The sequence below is a fragment of the Hemiscyllium ocellatum genome, chromosome 39 (genome assembly GCF_020745735.1).
Source record: "Hemiscyllium ocellatum isolate sHemOce1 chromosome 39, sHemOce1.pat.X.cur, whole genome shotgun sequence".
NCBI classification, from domain to species: Eukaryota; Metazoa; Chordata; class Chondrichthyes; order Orectolobiformes; family Hemiscylliidae; genus Hemiscyllium; species Hemiscyllium ocellatum.
In genome coordinates, this window is record NC_083439.1 from 26,604,209 (window position 1) to 26,626,140 (window position 21,932).

The following is a 21,932-nucleotide window of genomic DNA, read 5'->3' on the forward strand; positions in this document are numbered from 1 at the left end:
TCCCATTTGGTCTGAGGCAAGATACACTTTATGATGTCAGCTTCCTCTCTAAAGGTCAATGGCAGCTTTCTAAGCCACGCTTATGAGCAACGTCATGCAAAAAATGTTTTTCTAAATGTCCTGTCACACAGGCAACACGGTGTGACAGCAGGTAACCTTCACCAAGTGTTCCCCTCTGAATTGTACTTCCCACAACCTTCGGCTGCTTTTAGATGATCAACTTCTAATAAGTGCAATTCCAACTTGAGAATATGCAGTCCAGTTCCACTAAAGAGATTTGTACACTAAAGAGATTTGCACATTTGACTGGCAAAAGAAGAATAAGTTGCTATTTAATCATTCAGGGAGTTAACTGGGCATTAAGAGCATGGGAGCCAAATAATAGTTGAAAAAGAGGATGAGTCTGTAGTTACAAATATTGATCCAAAAATACAGATCAGCTTGATAGTCTACAAAGTCACTCCAATGTTGTGAACCTGGCAGTGCTCCATGTTATATTCTTCAGCAAAACTCAAGAACATATTCTATTCGTCTGATTTTTGAAATGATTTTAAGATTATTGTGACTAATTTTTAAAATCAGTGCATGGGGTTTAACACAGCACAGAGGAAATTGTTCAGCTCAGCTGCATCTTGGAGGCTCCTCCAACTGTTCTTCATCAAACTCTATCAGCATATTCTTCTAAAATAATTTGATTTATGTGAATCCTGCTCAGATCAGGCTGATTTCGTGCTGCAATCTTCCATTGCTGCTCCTATCCATTGCTGTCATTTTATGTGCTTTGTTTAACCTGTTTCTTATCTTCTTACCTCTGACTCACCACACTAGTTCCGCAAGAAAACGAAGGCGAGCTGTTCGTGACAACCCTCAGCCTGCAACATTCTTTTGACATAAGCTTACATTCCTTCTAAAATTGATCTTTCCATTCTCTCAGGTAATACGTCCCTGCTAACTCCCCTGAGGAAATGGTGTGTGCTTGGCATTGGGAGGATGGGAGAGATTTCAGAGGGGTATGCTAAATTTGTTGAAACATTAAATGAATACACCAGCCAGCCATGTTTGACATCTCCCGATGAGACTTTTCCAGATTGGAGCATGCAGATTTAACAGTTGCATGGCTCAATGTTCCATTAAATTGCATTAAACAAAATCCTAGAATAGAAGACCTCAAAAGAGTTAACTGTTCTCATAATATATTCTTCCAATTCTTTGTATCTTGGGAGTACTTCAGCACTTCATCTACATTAGATCCATTAATGTATAGTACTGCACTGCTGCAAATTGGGTGATGAATTGAATGCTATAGGGTTAATTTTCTCAGTAAGTGACTGGACCCTTAAGAATCCTCACTTAAAACTACACAACAGTGATACATTTGCACTTTCAAGACATAACTCATGCTAAAAGATACCAAATGAATATCTGAGGAAGGAGGGGGCCATGACATTTGGACCATGTGTTGGCTTTCAGATGAGCCAAGTATTGACCCAGGAAATGACTTAATGGCTGCTTTGACACCATGAGGTATGTATCCAATGGTTCTACTGATTATTAGTCATATTCATCTCACAGTAATCGGTTAGGGAGAACTGAGTGTTTGGGCATTGTGACACCTCAAATGAGATAGTCATTAAGCAAGTGAGACAGCAATGAATACATGGTAAACACATGGCTGGGAGTGACTGCACTGGAGAAATTGATAAAGTTACCTATGAACCTTAAAAGGTAATTAGAGCTTGGTTTACAGAAAAGATCAGTATATCAATAGTGTAATCACTGTAGACCAATTATAGTAAATTACTGTTGAGGTAAACGCAGTGTGTGTCCATTGGATGTTGCAGTTTCCAGACTGTAAACAACATATAATTATCCTACCTTGTGATTAGTTACATGTGTACAACAGGTCAGTATTCTGGGTGAACACCATTAATACACCAAATAACAGTGACATACCAATCATTATCACATTTTTATAGACATTGTAAAATACCTCAAAAATCAAAACGAGAAAATCCAGATGTTGCCCGCATGGCCATATTAAGCATTAGTGTAAAGTCAGCGTTTGAGAAGAATGATTACAAGTCATTAGGAGATTAAACAAAATTTAGTATAGCTTCACCCTTCTTCCTAGAACAGGTCTCTATTATACCTGATTATTGTTTTCAGCACAATTGTGTTCCACAGGCAACTGAGCATATGAACATAGTTGATGTATGACTTGTACTTCAGTTTATTTCTGCATAAACATAATTCATAACATAGTGTGGTATTTTATCTGGAATGCAAGCACAGAATTTTCAGAATAGTTTAGCAAAGCGATGGTTTCCCAGTCAGGCGTTCATATGTTATAGTTTCTTCTGTCTCACAGGTGAAGACACTGCCTTTTCCATTTAATTGGACGTACTTCAAAGCACTAAGTGAATTCATTGTGACTGCTAAATTGTTTCAATTAACCACAAGAACACTGTCCTTTGCACATTGCCATCATCCAGGAAAATTCTTTATTTGGAAAATTAATGCTACAATGAACTACCAAAATGTACGACAGGATCACTGATAAGCTGACTAATAACTAATTAGAATTAATTTTAGAAACTAGTCAAAGCCACAGAATGAAGTTTAAAAACATCTAGTGGGGTATACAATGTCTTTTTAAAGGACATCAGATGACATGCAACTCAATCTTGCAGCAAATAAAAAAGGCATCACTTCACAACAAGAGGATGATGTAGGGTGCTGAGGCTACTAAAATTACCACTATGTAATAGGGTCTGGGCCCAAAGTGACAACCATTTTCTTTTATATTTATCATGTCTTCATGGTAGTAGCCAAGCCCTAGCAATTACACCAGTACTCACTGTCCTGTTGCCTTTTAGAATTTATGACAGGTCCATTATTAGGAAATTGGACTGAAATGGTATAGTGGTATGGCTTTCTGAGGATGCTACGATAGCCTCTTAGATTATGTGGATGACAGCTTTGTCAGCTCTCAAAACAAGCTATGAAGTAGTTTGATATCATTAGTTCTATTTTCTTAATGGGCATCTGCTCCCAGTGGCTGGAAGTGTAATATATTTCTCAGACAGCAATGCAGGTCAGTAAGTGTTCAGAGGGATTGAGTCTTCTGCTAATAATGCAGGATATTATCATTAGCCAAACACAGCATTAATTAAAGGAAACTTTCGTTATGGAATAAATAATTAGCTTTGTGTCATGAATAACAATTCCATTATATAAATTAAAACAAAAAAAGTATTATTCTGATAACTCTAATAAAATTGTGCAGAAAGTTATCATTCTTCATTCAGAAACTATGCACCTTCAGATTCCCCTATCTTGCCACTATTACTAATTATACATATAATAATAATTACATGATGTATTATTTAAGTCCTGGTGGTGTTCAAAGGAAGTAAATTCAACAGCAACTGATAACTGGCTAATAATTGATCAGAGATCTGAAAGCATTAATAATTAAGAACAATAATGAAAACTTAATTCAGAAATTGACCCAGTGAAAAGTAAATGGGATTAGTAAAAGAATTGTAGTTATCTTGGTTTGCTGGCTTCCTGGCCGTCTCAGTGGACAGTGTGTGTGAGGATCCTCATGAATACAGCCTTTAAAGTAGAAATGAAATAGCAGTTATCACTGCATTGTAATGGAAGTTCAATTTATCTGGTCAACTCAGAATTATGTCCTTAAATTCGCCCTTCTGTGTTTCTTTAAGCAATCTGTAGGCCTGCTTCTACATTACAGATCATGGTCGCCTCAACTAAACTTGATCATGTTTGCTACTGTCCTGAATGTCCTCCCTAAAAATTATTGCAAAGGCAAGTGGGAAGGGTAGAAAATGTGCAAAGCTGTTCAAGGCTGTTATCTTCAATACTGACAGCTTCATACAGCAATGCTAATAGGCTCCAAATGCATAAAGACATCATAAGTATATCTTGGCATGTAGATTGCAGGTTGACGTCTGGCACCCTCTCATTATAGAATTCTGCTTTACAGGAGTTCATTTGTACTGAACACGTAATTTTCATTCAGCTGATTATTAGAAGACAGTTTTTGTTTTCACAAGCTTTCTGGATCAAGCCAGTCTCTTTATTGAGTGAGGAATGGTAAGCCAGAGCATTGTGACACCACCCTTCCTTGCTGGCAGCAGTGCCAGCAAGTTAAAATGACACTATTTAGCATTTGAGGATGACACAGTCAAGAATGTGAGCATGTAATTTAGGAAGCAGCAATCTGGTCAATAAATGTAAAGTGACACAGCGAAATATTTGAACATGAAGAAAGTACTAGATTTTTTTCTGGAAAATTGGCATTAAAGTATAATATAAATGAATTATTCAAAATGCAAAGGGAGTCTCCAGGGTTACTTGCTCATTCCACACACCCTTCTTTATGGATGTTCTTGAGTTATAGCTCAGATGTAATCCATCAAAATTATAAAAAATCATTAGTACTGTCAGTTCTTCTGTGACGTGATACAACCCTGCATCATAGAAAATTCACGATTTAAAAACAGCGCTTAAAGTGTTGGCACTGTAATTGCTTTACAGCCAACACACGTTTTAAAAGTTCACACTTTAGAAACAGTATCCCCAATTTGTTAATCGCGTTACAGTGAACTTGCATTGATGGAAGGTGCATTATAGAGAGCGCCCTGTACTATAAGTCGGGGGCCTGGTGGGCTCAGCCTATCAGAGATGGTGGTCAGTGGCCTGCGAGCCTGGTTGGGGTTGGCCCATCATGGTGGAGAGTGAAAACACATGTGGAAAGCTCCTCCCTCAGCATGGAGAGACTGCGGGCCATTGTCAGACTATAATGTGTACTTTTTAACTTTACTTCTTTATTTTCATAATTTACATTGCGAAGAACGGTAATGTAGAACTCTTAGCTTTGTCTTTCTTAATCAATTTTTGTACCTGATCTATTTTAGTACCTAAGATTTGTAACTAGGTAATTTGTACCTAAGATGGTGCAGTGTGTGATGACATTTTATATATTTCACTGTACTCCTGTACTTTTGTACTTGAGTACACGTGACAATAAAGCCTAAATCTAATTCCAATTCTAGTCATCTCTATCCAGACCAATTTCATCCAACTGTATAGTGTAATTTAGCAGTTCAGGTAAATTAACAGTCTTTGAAATGCTTTAAGTGTTACATAAATAAAAAAAGTGTGATTCACATGATTTATGTGATTGCTATTTGTTGCAGTCAGACCTCACAAACAATTGGATTAAGCCTGTCAGTTTCATTTTTCATTGCAACTTCATAGGTAGGAGATAGAGATGCCGTTAGTCTGGATGGAGTACGGATACAGATATTTCTAATGCACAATGGTAGAGAGCTTCCACAGAACTAGGATTTTAATGGAATTATTGAAGTGTTTACAGCACAGAGGGAGGCCATATGATTTACCATTTCCATATCACTTCCTTGCAAGAACAACTCATTTATTTCTACTGCCAGTTTTTCCCTGTATCCCTACAAATGTTTTCAGTAAATTATCCATTTTTGTTTTGAAGGCCTCTGTCGATTTGGACAGAGTCTCAGAATATATTTAGGACTGAGATGATGAAAAGATATCCCCACTCGGAGAGTGGTGTATCTTTGGAGGTTGAGCTGTGGAAGCTCAGGCATTGCGATCAATTGATCTCTACATATTAAAAACATCAAGAGATTTGGGATAGTGCTAGGAAATGGTGTTGACAAAGAAAATAAGGTACTATTTTCACTGAATGATGGAGGGGGTTTGAAATGCTAAATGGTCTACTTTTGCTTCTCCATCTTATGTTTCTATGTACTTATGAATCTATCTCCATCACAGTCTCAGGCAGTGCATTTCAGATGCTAACTGTTCATTCAATAAAGATATTTTCCCATCCATTGCCACTGCTTCTTTTGCCAATAGTCTTTTCTGCTTTTTAACACTTCCACCAATGGAAGCAATTATTCTTGATATGCTCTGCCCATATGCCACATAGTTTTGAACATCTTTATCAAATCTCTTTTCAATTTTCCCTTTGCCAGAGAATTCCAGCTTCTCCATTGTATCAACATTCCTGAAATTCCTCACCTCTGAATCCACTCTCGTAAATCTTTTCAGCGTCCCCCCATAAAGCCTCCACATCCTTCCTAAAGTGTGATGCCTAGAAGTGGTCACTATGCGGTTGAGACCAAGCTAGTCTTTTATCCTGTTTCATTATAATGGTCTTGTTTTTGTAGTCTAGGTCTCTATTTGTTAATCAGAGATCCCCATGCATTTAATTAACAGCTTTTTAAATTGGCCCTGTCATCATCTATAGTTTATGCAGATCTAATTATTAGTCCTTCTGCTCCCTAACCATCTTAAGAATGGTGCCCTTTATGTTATGTCATCCCTTTCTCATTCACTCAATCAAAATGAGCAAATAATTTTTTTTCTGCATTAAATGTCTTGCACAATTTGTCCATTGATTTCACTGCCTCAACTATATTCTCTTTCGGTTTAACACCATTCTTCTCACTGTTCATGGTACTTCCAAATTTTATATCATCCATGCATTTCAAAATTGTGCCATATCATTGTCAATGAAGAAACTCAGTGGTCCTTTTACTGACTCTTCAGGAACCTCATAATAGACTTCCTTTTTGGTGTTAAGGGGCAGTAAATTGAAATATGGACACTGAGGTTTACTAAAAATCAGGTAAGTATCTGTTTTGATGAGTTTCAAGGAGGGTGTCTCTCCATGAGCCCTATTAAGCTTTCTCATGCAATTTTCCACAACTCACCTCATTACCCGTTCACCGCTCTTCTACTGTGCCCCACTCATCATATTCTCTAACTCACCATACATGCAGGTATGGATCATTGCTGGGATCTCCAAGGATTCCTGGTGCTAGCATCATCTTCAAAGCTGAGCTGTTCCTTCAGTCGGGTGCCCGTAGTCCGCAATGACTCAACACTATAACTGTCTGGGATGTGTTGGACAGAGTGAGGTTGACTCTCTGCTTTGCTGATGGGGTCCTGGACACACTGTTTGATGGGAAAGGGCATGCAGTTGCTGTCCATGGACTGTATCCTAAGACTTTGGTGTTTGCTTTCCAAGATAGGGGGCTTGAGGAATAATTGATGATCTCACTCACCAGATAACCGCTCTGATGTTTACGTCACGAATTACTGTCACTTAGTTTCTATCATAGGTGGGAGAATTGGAAACTGCATACCAATGAGGCAAGATAATGTAATAATTAGTACATGCAAATATACCTCTCAATAATCATGAACAAGAATCTTGAGTCATCATTCAATATTTGGTCAGAAAGGTGGTCTTTTTGCTCTCAACATCGGGATTGATTCCATCTACACTTCCATCTGCCCCGGGAAGGCAGCCAACATCACCAAAGACCCCTCCCACCCAGTTATAAACTCTTCCAAACTCTTCCATCAGGCAGAATTTGCAAAACCTTAAACACACCTACCAACAGGTTCACAAACTGCTTCCTCACTGTTATTTGATTTCTGAATTGACCGCTCAAATTTCAAATCTATTGTTGATCTTACTTTTTGTGCACCGTGTATTCCTGACTCTGTTCTGTCACGCTATGATCTTTGTATGGTCTGACCTGCCTGTACTGCATGCAAAACAAAGCTTGTTACTGTACCTAGGTACGTGTGATAATAATAAATCAAATCAAATTCTCCTTTTTGCTGATCTCATGAGAGACACTGAACTTTCTCACTAGTGTGTATGTTGTTCAGTGGCTGGGAAGATTCTGCCCAACATTTGGTTCACTGTTGTTAATAAGAAATTGAAAGCTTACCGAAATATTTTCTGGTATCAAGTGATATTGTTTTTGTAATCATAGGAAAAGTTTGAGGGGAGTTAACTATATAATAAATAATTGTTTGGTTTCCAAGACGTTGCTTTAAAAGACAATGAAAGTATCACTGGCTGGTCACCAGATGACCCTTCACTTGGTTGAACAATTGCTAAGAATTATGCATTGCCTTTACCTAACATTAATCATTTCTGCACTTGATGTGGTCTTTAGATGTGTTTTATTTTATTTTTCACCTCTAATGGTTGTTCCCATGTACAGTCCTTCTTATAAAACTAAACATGCTTAAAGTTTTTTTTGTTCCTATAAACAAGAATTTGACCTTTAGCTACTCAACATTCTTTTTCCCTGGAATAATTATCAGCTTGTGTTTCCGGAATGAACTCAGAGTATAAGAATCATAGCTAATTGCATTTTGCTCCTTGAAGCCAATCCTTTCTGGTTTTCCGTGTTGATCGGATGCATCTGCACAAGATCAAACTTATGAACCCTTTTCAACATGCATAAATAAGAATTTAATAAGAAGTTTTATTGGAAATGTTGGTGGAGCACAGAGACGAATGGAAATTTAAAGATAAGGAACCACAGAGGTGGGGGTGTGCAGCTGTTGGCATTGCTGAGGGATAGAACCAATAAGGAAGTAACTATTTTTCTAGGCTTGACGTGAATTATGGTCTCAGAAGGAGTGTATATTTATGTAAGGCTGAAGATGGGAGTTTAAATGGCTGAATATTGCTGTAAGAGTTCTGTCTGCATTCAGCACAACACAAAAGATGGAAATGAAGTAACTTCCTTGTAAAATAGCTCCCGACAGAATAATTCCAGTTCAGAGAGGCTGCCTTGGGCACAGGCAAGAGCTGGCTGGAAAAATAGGAAATGATAGAGTCAACTTGTCAGGCTGCTAAGTTAGAAACAAAACGGTTGAGTGTCCTTGGGAAGGTAGACTGTATATCTTTCAGAAATGATAAACAGTTTATCTGGACCTACATAAATAATCAGTGAGACAAATTCACAAAAAAACGAGGCGAAAATTTAACTTTGCAAATTGAATGTCTAACTTTCATCCATTTTGGGAGGTTTTTCAACAATCATTCAGTGCTTTAAGTGATCATTTACATTCTAATGATTCACTCTTCAAATTTCTCTTCATATTTTATAATTCCGTTCAAAGCAATTTTTTAAAAATACAAGACTTTCAGTTGCAAAAATTATGTTGTACTTATCGTGTGTCACTGATTGTATTTGAAATTTTCTGCATTTAATAATGTTTTGTATAATCAGAAGAGTCACTTTGGTGTATGAGGTGCGTTTGTCTAAAGTAAAGTTATATAAATATTACTTTATATTGAAAACATACCTATAAAAGTAAGAGGTATGAAATACATTAAAATGTAATATAACTAAGATATTACTAAGTTACAGTCATGATATTATTTTAACGCGATTCTTAAGAACTATACTAAATAATTGCAGTGACATTTATCCTGTTTTCCATGACGTGCAAATAAATCCTCGAATGAAAGAAACTCGTGTTTTTCATTCCATTCATGTATTTGGGATGTCCCGCAACATTCTTCAGTTGAAGAATAACTATATGAAGTCTAGTCACAACAAAGTCCCACAAACATCAATGAGGTAAATGATCAAATTTAGTGATGTTGATTGAGAGTTACCTGTTGGCTGGGATGTGAGAATGGCCCTCTTCCCCTTTGAATTGGTTCATAGGAATATTTTGTGTTCACCTGGGGCTTAGCTTAATGTCACTGAATGGGGTTCTAACTGACATATGTGATACCTGTTTCTGACACAATGGAGTGGACACAAAACACACAATCTAGCAGTGAGTGAGCTCATACACAGTCTGCATAGAGATTGGTTCAATTATCAACTTCAGGGGTCTCATTTTCTATAGCTGAAACATGTGTGTAGCTCATTAAGTATGTAAATTAAGTGGCTAATTTAAGGGATCACTTTTACTTAATTAGTCATATCACAAGTGAGACAGTCATTGGGTTTACCATGTTTCTTTCCATGGCCTTAACAGCATATCAAAGTAATTTTTTTTTGACATTTCACATTTCAACAACATATATGAATGAAAATGAGAAAGAGTCCTCTTAGGAAACTTGGATTTGAAAGACACAGTCTGGCACTGAGTCAGGACTGGTGGACGGAGTCATTTTGGATGAGCCAAATTTGTCTTGGTGCATGTTGGGAAACCTTTTGCCATTTAGACTAGCTCTAACATGTCACTACACCTTTATTTACTGGTGTATACACTGCTTAATTCTTTTGGTGAAACAGAATTAACTTACTAATTTGAAACTTCCGACATAAAAATTCATTAAGACATTGAGTGAACTAAAAAAAAGTGACACCCTTATTTAGTTACTAAACTACAAAAAATGCTGCTATACATGGATGCATTTCATCATGTCTAACTATTTGCTCTTTACATCTCTCACCAATAGTGGGGCCTAAATTTACTAACGACTGATATGAAGCATAAAATGGTTGGCATACTAGATGCTTGTGCTGAGAAATGGAAGCCTGAGGGTCATGCTAACTTAATGGAGTAAATCATCTGTGGGAGCACACCTCAAACCCTGACATAGCTGTTGCACTTGATAACAGAAAGTATATCGAAGGAATAAGGATGGCAGGGGGCTAGAAAGGGACTGGCAAGAGAATGAAGTTTTAACATGAAGGTATGAGAAGCAGTCACCACGTCTTTAGTTCTCGGTTGAAACAATGAAAACAAACTTTCCTTAGGAGTTCTTTCAAGATGCATCTAGTTTGAACTAATTTCCTCTGATATTAAAACAGACATTGGTTTGAGAATTAGTAACCTATACAAAATTAGTCTTTTCATTTAGAAAGAAATTACTAATCAGGGATATAGAAGCATTCAGTAGAGAACTGTCTTACCTCATAAACATAGGCAGGAGCACTTGGTTGAATGGCATGTTTCTATGCTGTAGATTCCTTTATAATTTCATCTAACCTGTACAAACACAACAATTTAAAATACTATCATTGCCTATTGTAAAACTGTAATTAATCAACTCAAAAATGAAGGAAGCTGTAGTCTTAGTAATTGTGTTTTCTAGATCAGGGAAAATATTTGATTTGAACAGGCTGTAGCAGAGAAGCGTGCATGAATGGTATAAAAAAAATGTTGTAATTAACTTGAACAATGTTTGTTCATTTTACATTCACAGAAAAAAATAGTAGTTTATGTGTGACCTGCATTGAATGCAAGCTGTTGAAATCCTATAGGCACTAGGCTCTCTGAAGGCTGAGCATTTTGAAATAGTGTTACTGGAGTTTATCTCCTTGCATGTGCAGGGCTAACTAACCCTTCAGGTCGCTAATAAAATCAGCATGCAGCTTCTTGGATGGAAAAGCTCATTATTTTTCTCTCCCCCTTCTTCGCAATTAAAAAGTTCATAATGTTAATTAACAAAGGTAGTAATAATAAAATAAAGTTTGCTTACTAAATGACTATTGTTTACTTTTTCTGTCACTTCCAAGGAACGAGTAAGTGCACAGCTTTCATGTTTACAGCAAAACAGAATTTTTGTCTTTTTCTTTCCTCTTTTCTCTCGTTTATGAGCATTTTATATCCAGCGGGTGCAGCTGATAGAAACACTGACCTTTAAGTTTGTTGATTAATAGCATGATCTGTTTTTCCTTTTTCACTGTTTAAAATTACCATCTATTATAAATGTGAGATGACTGTGTGGCATTAGCCCTTTTAGTAGTCAGGAAATTATAAAATATACACTTGCACAGTAAGCAATTTTAACAATCTGCATGGTCATTCATCTTTTTAATGAGCCTTGTTTACAGCTCTCTACCATGTTCATCGTCACTCTTTCTATTTACATCTTAGGCCCTTTAATTAAGAGAGAACAGTAAAAATAGGAATTTTTAAAAATAAATTCTGATTAATTCGGATAGCAGAAGGTTATGGGGTAGGGGGTTATTATAACCTATAACGTCTGCTAGTGAAAGCTTTATTCCTTTGTTCTTTATTAGATACAGTAAATTAGCAACGCTGAATAGCTGTGACAAAAGACTCCTTCATATTATGCCTTACCACCTACTGCAAGGGCAAGACCTGAAAGTTAGGTCCCTATTAGGCAAAATAAGGACAAATAAATCTTAGCTCTATCTCGAACAAGAACTGCACTCCTTGCTACCAAAAATTAAAGAGGTTAGCTACTGCTTATTTTTTACACTAATATACTTTTCACAATAAAACTGCACTTCATTTTTAAAGCAGGTGAAATAAAGAAAATTGTTTTTAACTTAGGAAAAGAGACCATCATTGAAAATAAGAAACATTTATAGTCTAAAACAATATAGTTACAAATCTGTGGAAGTATGCATTATTGTGAAATACTTTTGTGAAATGGACCAAAATCTCTTTCCTCTATTAAAATGAATATTTTCAACTAGCACTAAAAATTGCGTATTTCATTTGACACTCAAGAAACTACAGATCATAAAGTATAGATTGTAGTACATAATGTGATGTTAGCTGCTGTTGGAGCTTTGGACAAACCTCGTAAACAATTAAGAATTAAGTCTCTTGAGCTCACCTTTAGCTATTTAGAAGCCTAAAAATGAAGCAAGAATAAAATATTTCCAAATACAGCAATCACATATTTGTGAGAAAATCACATATTTGTGATTGTTACAATAATAAATATTTGCAAACTTTTACTTCTCTTCAATAAAGATAAAGCTGTTGAAGGAACAGTAAATACTAAGTTTCAAGGATATTAATTTTTATCATTCTTAATTGCAAATAGTTATCTCTAAGTAAGATGTAGGAGTGAGGAGTACCCTGGCATTTCATAACTGTAACCAAATGAAACCCATTTCTGCAGCAGTGTTTGAGATTTCTTTAAAATGGCATTTAATATTTAGGGACTTAAAATTAGAGCTAGGCTATTTAGAAGGAAAATCAGGAAGTACTGTTTGATACCTGAAACATTGTAGAAATCTGCAATTACTTTCAACAAATTTCTTAAAATGTTGGATCAATTGGAGTTGTAGTGATAGGCATTGAGCTGTCATGTGACATGCAGATGACCTGGGGCCCAACTCCAGGTTATAATCTCTGGGAATGGAACCAACTATGACCCTGAGGCACTAGAGGGAGGCTGTGCAGGGAAGAGTTGTTGGATTTCTTTATCCAGAATTACTGATCTTTTAATCTGTTTATGTGTCGGAAGGTTAATTTTTAGTGATGCGTGAGGGATGATGCAACACTCCCACACTCATGCAGGGAAGTCATGCTTATGGGGATCCCAGATCAGATAAAAAAAAGATTTACAGCATTATAGCCAGAATTTTCTAACCTTGTCTTCTCAATGGATTCCCTTGCCAACAGGAGATTATGCTCTGATACCTAGATTGAAATAACAAAGGATCAACATAGTGCTTAAATATATTTGATTGGCTGTTTTTGTGAATGGAACTTTTTGATACAAATGATATTAATTAGCATCCAATGAATTTGAACCAATACCTATTCCTCATGCTCCACTGACATCTCAGAATTGCCCAGGATTCAAACCATTAAATTTATGAGCTGGGCCTTTATTTTATTCCTCATGGAGAGAATACTGTATATCGGAATGCTGATAATAAAAAAAAGTACTTATCTTGCTCATGAATGCAGCAGAAAATCAAAGTTAAAAATCACACAACATCAGGTTATAGTCCAACAGGTTTAATTGGACCAGGTGATTGGGAGCAGCACTCCGGAAGCTAGTGCTTCCAATTATACCTCTTGGACTACAACCTGGTGTTGTGTGATTTTTAACTTTGTACACCCCAGTCCAACACCAACATCTCCAAAAGCAGAAAATCAAGACTGAGGGAATGAACACTGCGGCAGAAGTGTAAAATGAAGAGAGCACCAGATCAGGGAAAAAGTCTGACTGATGTCTTAATGATTTTACAGAGACAGAGTGACAGATATTCCAGGAATTGGAATAGGCAGGGAAGGGTGAGATGTCAGAAGGGCTGTACTTCCAACAATATTGCTGTGAAGTTCATTTATTTGTCACAGTGGTTCAGGCTCCCTTGTTTTGTGGAGAGATCACTTAAGACTGGACGTCCTGCACATAAAATCTGAATCTTTTCAGCTCCTGCCCTTTCACATTTACAATTATCTGACTGCATGTAACACGACACACAGATCTCCTGTATGGTGGGACGTATGCAGTCAAGGTCTGAACGTCAAACTGTTTGTGGAGACAGGAATTGAAAAATGTTGGAACAATCTCAAGGCTGACAACAATCTAGAGAACTAAACCTAGAGGCAACTCAAATTCACAATTGGTTTGATAGCCCTCCAAATGTGAGATGAAAATATTTTGAAATCAGAATTTGTTTTAGGACAAAAGGTTAAAAATGCCTAACTTTTGCTGAGAACATGAACATCTGTGCTGAGTTTTCTTTTCATTCATTCACAGGATTAGGGTATTCACTGACTAGGTTAGGATTTATTATCTATCTCTAATTGCCCAGAGAGCAGTTAAGAGTCAACCACATTGCTGTGGGTCTGGAGTCAAATATAGGACAGACCAAATAAAAATGGCAGCTTCCTTCCCTAAAGGACATTCTTGAATCAGATGTGTTTTCCCGACAATTGACAGTGGTTTTGTTGTTATCGTTACAATCTTAATTCTGAATTTTTATTGAATTCAAGACCCACCATCTGCCATGTTGGGATTTGAACCTGGATCCCCAGAACAGACAGAATGGCAGTTGAGGTAAGTATACTGTGGGCTGGATTTTGAACTTCTGTCTGGCCCACGAACAGAGACAATCAATCACTAAAAATAATGCTACTTGTCCTGTTGATCTATCCCACACCTGGGCTATTTCCTAAGAGTCAAGACAAATGATTGCAGCAGGATTGCTCGACAGCATCCGGAATTTCCCCTCAACTTCTAGATTACCGTAAATTGAACTGGACATTCAGCTGCTCAGAGGTAATCTCCCAGCTGTTACCTAAGAAGGGTAGAGAGACCTTTTCTGTCTGTCTGGGTACAGCAGTGCACTCAAGCTGTTCTACAGAGAACTAGCCCTGCTCCCTCACACTTACTTCCATCCAACACTCCAGATCACCAGCCTCGCTCCCTCAAACCTACTCTGATCCAACTCCAGATCACCAGCCTCGCTCCCTCAAACCTACTCTGATCCAATACTCCAGATCACCAGCCTCACTCCCTCAAACCTACTCTGATCCAATACTCCAGATTACCAGCCTTGCTCCCTCAAACCTACTCCCATCCAACACTCCAGATCACCAGCCTCGCTCCCTCAAACCTACTCCCATCCAACATGCCCAGGATTACTATGGTGGCTTAGCTGCAGAGGCCACTTATTTCATTTACACCTTGAAAAAGTTGAAAAGAAGGTGCCTCCATTTTTGAAGCACCCTTAGTTCACTTTCATCCATGTCACCTGGCTGTTGCTTTAAGGTGAAAGGCCTCTGATGGACCCTCCAGCCCTGAAAACCCTACCTTTTGATATTAATTACACATCTTCTTTTGTATTGCTTAGTCTTGCTGGGAAAATCACAATGAGTAATTGTTTCACACGTAGTGGGAGAATTGGACCACTACTTGAGCCTGAAGGGTGGGGTTTAGAAACCTGCAGGGAATATTCTGCCCCATTATCAATGATGCTGAGTTGCATCATGGGTAATAAATCAATGATGCTTAAGATATCACAGATTACTGACCCTAGTTAGATTTGGATCCAGCACATCGCTCCCAGTTGAATAGCCTACCACCACCTTTACTCAGATGTGAGTAATAATTGTGGCCTTCATAGCGAGAGAATTCTAGTAAAAGAGCAGGGATGTCTTACTGCAATTGTACATCCCCTTGTTTAGATGACACTTGGAGTGGTTTTGGTCTCCTTATCTGAGGAATAATTTGAGGGAATTTGCGCTGGACTGGAGTAGACAAAGTTAAAAATCACACAACAGCAGGTTATAGTCCAACAGGCTTATTTGGAAGCACTAGCTTTCAGAGCACTACTCCTTCACCAGGTGGTTGTGGAGCAGGACCATAACACACAGAAATTGTAGCAAAAGGATTACAGTGTACAGTGTGACCCTTTTGCTATAAATTCTATGTCTTATGGTCCTGTTCCACAGCCATCTGATGAAGAAACAACGTTTCGAAAGCCAGTGCCTACAATTAAACCTGGTGGACTATAACCTGGTGTTGGGTGATTTTTAATGTTATCGGAGGAAGGACGTCTAGCTGTGGAGGTAATGTGACAAAGATTTGCCAGATTGAATCCTGGGATGGCAGGACTGACATATAAAGAGGGCCTGGATCAGTTAGGTTTATGTTGACTAATGCTTAGAAGAATGAGGAAGGAATCTCACAGAAACATGAAAAAATCCATTAAGACCAGACATAATAAATGCAGAATGGATGTTCCCAATGACCATGGAGTCCAGAGCAGAGATCTCAGTCTAAGGATATGGTGGAGACTGTTTAGGGCTGAGATGAGGAGAACTTTCTTCACCCAGAGATTGGTGAGTCTGTTGAATTCTCTGTCACAGAAAGCAATTGACAGCAAAATATTGAATATTTGCAGGGAACAGTTAGATGTTAAAAGGTTTGGGGATAAAACATGAACAGGGCACTGAAATGGATGATCAGTCTTGATCATATTGAAAGGTGAAACATGCTCGAAGGGTTGAACAGCCTTCTCCTGCTCCTACTTTCTATGTTTCTATGATAAATTTAAACAAATAACAGGACTGACAGTCAATGGCTTTCTGAAATACACGAGTGAAGAGGACAGTATCAGGTACATACCTTGATGGGCAGGACGCAAGTGGTTAGATTTGCTCAATAGCTTGGAGTTGACTGATAAAGGCAATAAAGACCAAGAGAAAAAAAAAATCAGCACATCTCCTGATATGATTTTCAGCAGTTGAAGCAGGAGTCAGGTGAGCCAATTGAAAATGAAATGTGCAACTGGTGGTGGGCAAGGTGTTGGAGGGAATCCAGAGGGACAGGATGTACATGTATTTGGAAAGGCAAGGACTGATTAGGGATAGTCAATATGGCTTTATCCATGAGAAATCGTTTCACAAACTTGATTGAGTTTTTTGAAGAAGTAACAAAGAGGACTGATGAGGGCAGAGCAGTAGATGTGATCTATGTGGACTTCAGTAAGGCGTTCAACAAGGTTCCCCATGAGAGATTGGTTAGCAAGGTTAGATCTCGTGGAATACAAGGAGAACTAGTCATTTGGATGAAAAACTGGCTCAAAGGTAGGAGACAGAAGGTGGTGGTAGAGGGTTGTTTTTCAGACTGGAGGCCTGTGACCTATGGAGTGCCACAAGGATCGGTGCTGGGTCCACTACTTTTTATAATTTATATAAATGATTTGGACATGAGCATAAGAGGTGTGGTTAGTAAGTTTGAAGATGACACTAAAATTGGAGGTGTAGTGGACAGTGAAGAAGGTTACCTCAGATTACATTGGGATTTTGAGTAGATGGATCAATGGGCTGAGAAGTGGCAGATGGAGTTTAGTTTAGATAACTGTGAAGTGCTGCATTTTGGGAAAGCAAATCTTAGCAGGACTTATACACTTAATGGTAAGGTCCGAGGGAGTGTTGGTGAACAAAGGGAACTTGGAGTCCAGATTCATAGCTCCTTGAAAGTGGAGTCGCAGGAAGATAGGATAGTGAAGAAGGTGTTTGGTATGCTTTCCTTTATGCGTCAGAGTATTGAGTGCAGGAGTTGGGAGAACATGTTGTGGTTGTACAGGATATTAGTTAGGCCACTGTTGGAATATTGCGTGCAATTCTGGTCGCCTTCCTATCAGAAAGATGTTGTGAAACTTGAAAGGGTTCAGAAAAGATTTACAAAGATGTTGGGTGGGTTGGAGGATTTGGGCTATAGGGAGAGGCTGAATAGGCTAGGGCTGTTTTCCTTGGAGTGTCGGAGACTGAGGGGTGATGTTATAGATATTTATAAAATCATGAGGGGCATGGATAGGGTAAATTGACAAAGTCTTTTCCCTGGGGTCAGGGAGTCCAGAACGAGAGGGCATTGGTTTCGGGTGAGAAGGGAAAGATATAAAAGAGACCTAAGGGGCAACATTTTCATGCAGAGGGAGATATGTGTATGGAATGAGCTGCCAGAGGAAGTGGTGGGCGGCTGATACATTTGCAACATTTAAAAGACATCTGGATGGGTACATGAATAGGAAGAGTTTTGAGGGATATGACTTGTTGCTGGCAGGTGGGACTAGATTTGGTTGGGATATCTGGTCGACATGGACAAGTTGGACTGAAGGGTCTGTATCCGTGCTATACATCTCTATGACTCTATAACTGGAAAATGTAAGCTCAAAGACATAGACAAAAGGCTACTAGATGAGCTCATCTGGGGCGCTGCACTTGCTGAAATATAAGCAGATTGGAATAAGAAGGACAATCTCATGGTCAAAGCATAAATCTACAAAGGTAGACAAGCGAAGACATTGACTATCCACTGGTTAACTTGCAGCTAATGTAAGCGCACAGCAAACGATTTGATGCAGTGAAACATTTGCTAAAGAATGTACACCAGACAGAAAGAAAGATGTGCAGGATTAGTGGACCACTACATAACTTCACACAAGGAAATCTCCTAAGGGGTTCAATTTATTTATGTCAATTGTTCGTCTGTATTTTAGGAAAACATGTTAACAATTGGAGCAGTTGTATTGCGACAAAAGCATTTCCTGTATTTTTTTCAAAGAGTGTTATGTAAGATTGTAATATTGGGAGCTTACTTATTTAGAGCTAGGAACTAATTTGTTTGTGGATTTATATTCCAGGGTGCGTCACTTATTGCTGTACTCCAATGGGCAACAATGAAACAGTCTATTATCTACCAGGCAAATGGAGAGCTGACAAAAAATACATTGATGCAGTTCTAACATTTTCGATTTAAAATGTGATTCTGTCAAACTTAGAGGTATCAGGAGCTGAATCAATGGATGAGGTTCCAGTCTGTTATGTAACTTATTCAGTTAAATCTTTATGTGGGGCATCCTTTGTGCAACTGTAATTAGGAGTCTGTGGAAGAGTTACGAGGTTATGCTGTAGCTCTATAACGCTCTGGTTAGACCACACTTGGAATATTGTGTTCAGTTCTGGTCATCTCATTATAGGAAGCTTTAGAGAGGGTGCAGAGGAGATTTACCAGGATGCTGCCTGGACTTGAGGGTATGTCTTATGAAGAAAGGTTGAGGGAGCGAGGGCATTTCTCATTGCAGTGAAGAAGGATGAGAGGTAACATAGAGGTGTATAACATGATGACAGGCATAGATCGAATAGATAACCAGAAAAGTTTTCCCAGGATGGAAATGGCTATCACGAGGGGGCATAATTTAAAGGTGATTTGAGGAAGATAAAGGGGGATGTTCTTTACACAGAGAGTGGTGCATGCATAAAATGCACTGTCAGCAATGGTAGTTGAGTCAGTTACATTCGCGATATTTAAGCAACTCTTGGATAGGCACATGGATGATAATAAAATGAAGGGTATGTGGATTAGCTTGATCTTAGAGTAGGATAAAAGGTTGGCACAACATCAAGGGCCAAAGGGCCTGTTCTGTTCTATGTTCTGTGTTCTGTGTTCATGCTGCGCAGAGGGAAATTGCCACCTCAGTGGATGGGGAATGCATGTTGTCACTGCAAGGGGTGGGGTGGTGGGGTTGCTGGAGCGGCGGGGGGGGGGTTGATGTTGGTGGCTGATAGCAGACCGGAGTCCCATACAATCATTCTGACTTTCTTGTTGGGAGTAGTTGCTGTGTGATTTCTGTCGGCTGCTGGGGGAATGGGTAACTGCTTGGCAATGAGGTGAAATTAACTAATATTGATAAGCTGCTCCAAGCAGATAGGCCTCTCACCACTCACCAATGAGAATCTCACCTCACCATTTGACACTTGATTGGAAAATGACACATTTTGCTCTTTGATGCAAGGGTTCTCCCCACAATGGATCTCAAGCAATTCTCCCACCTTTCTTACTGACATCCATGTTGCTTAGTGGCTGGCAAAATTCACCCTCAGTTGATGAAAATCCTACAGATTTAGCAACTTGAGTTTTTAAATTCACTCACGTAAACACCTGGCAAACATTGTGCATGAGATGTAACATGGTTGGATGCACGTGAGCAGAATTGGTGAGGTAGATGCTGAAAGGATGATTGACCTTTTAAGGAAGACTCAGCCTCAAGGAAAATGATTAAAAATAATCAGTCTCCCATTCAGGATGGAGGTGAAGAGAAGTAATTTCTCTCTAGAGGGTTGTGAGCTTCTGAAACCCTCTTCTTCAGGACGCAGTGGAGGTAGGGTCATTGAATAATTTTACGGTGGGATGTGGATAAATTCTTGGTTAACAGGAGAATCGAAGGGTTTGGGGATAGCCAGGATAGTGGGTTGAGACTTCAGTTAGATCAGCCAACATCAGATTGAATGGCAGAGCAGGCTTAAGTGGCCAGTTGGCCTACTTCGGATTGGAGCTTGCATTTTCATACAATGTAGCATTTGCCATATTTACATCTGGTTGCCTGCACATGGGCATTTCCCCAACTAACGCCAATGGTGTTGGAAAGTCAGGTGGGCACGAAAATTGGTCAGATTCTAGTAGAACACAGATCCAAGGCATTTCTTGCTGCTTACCATCAGGTTACGAAAGATGACTGGAAGCCAAAAGCTGACAATAGATAACTTCTGTTTTCACTTCGATTAAAGCAAGGAATCAAAGGAAATGGAACAGGCACAGCAAGCCAGCCAGCATCCGAGTAGTAGGGGAGTCAACGTTTTGGGCGTAAACGAAAGAGCTTTTGCCCGGAATGTTGACTCTCCTGCTCCTTGGATGCTGCCTGGCCTGCTGTGCTTTTCCAGCACTAGACTCTCGACTCTGACTCTCCAGCCTCTGCAGTCCTCACTTTCTCCAAGGAATCAAGGGAAGCCTTGTTGGATTTTTACAAACCTTGCATGCGCAAACATATCTTACAATTATCCTCTTCAAAAAAATAATTGGCAATGCTTCACCAGCATTTTTTGGTTGTAATATTCTGCACGACTGGAATGAAAGTCCGTTATCCAATATCATCACTCGCCCCTCAAAAAATACCAGGCAGCAAGACAACAATTTGGTGAAAAGTTACTGAAGTTCAATTGTCAGCTAAAATGTTGCCCCATCCTCTAAACTGATTGAAAAAAAACTGTCCAAATTAAAACAGGAAGGTCAGTTTTTATTGGTCATAAAGATAGATCTTACCTTTATGCATTAGTGTAAAATGTATGATAAGTAATCATTAGCCTATTTTACATCTCTCCCAACTTTTCTTATTAAATTCACTTAGAAGAGGTATCAGATAGACTTCAGGTTCTCTGCCACCTCTTCCCACAAAAATATACTCCTTGTATAAATGACTTTGATGAAGGGATTAAGAGCTGGGTCAGTTTTACGAGGTGACTTGATTGAAACATATGAGACCTTGAACGGTCTTGACAAGGTGGATGTAGAAAGGACATGTTCTCTTATGGGAGAATCCAGAACTAGGAGTCACTGTTTAATAAAGAAAATGGGTCAGCCATTCAAAACAAGGATACTGTTATTTTTTTTCTCTCCCAGAGTCCTTTTCTCTTCTTAAAAAGGCTTTGGAAGAACATTCCCTGAATATTTTTAAGGCAGAGGTGAACAGATTCTTAGTGAACAAGGGAATGAAATGTTATTCAGGGTGGATTTGTCATTATAATCAAATCAGTCATAATCTTATTTAGAACATAGAACATAAAATTCCTAAGGTGTGGAATCAGACCATTTAGCCCAACAAACCCACACCGACCCTCCGAAGAGTAACATACCCAGACCCATTCTCCCTACCCTATTACTCTACGTTTATTTCTGACTAATGCCCCTAGCCTACACATCCCTGAACACTACGGGCAATTTAGCACGGCCAATTCACCTACCTGCACATCTTTGGTCTGTGGGAGGAAACTGGAGCACCCAGAGGAAACCCATGCAGACA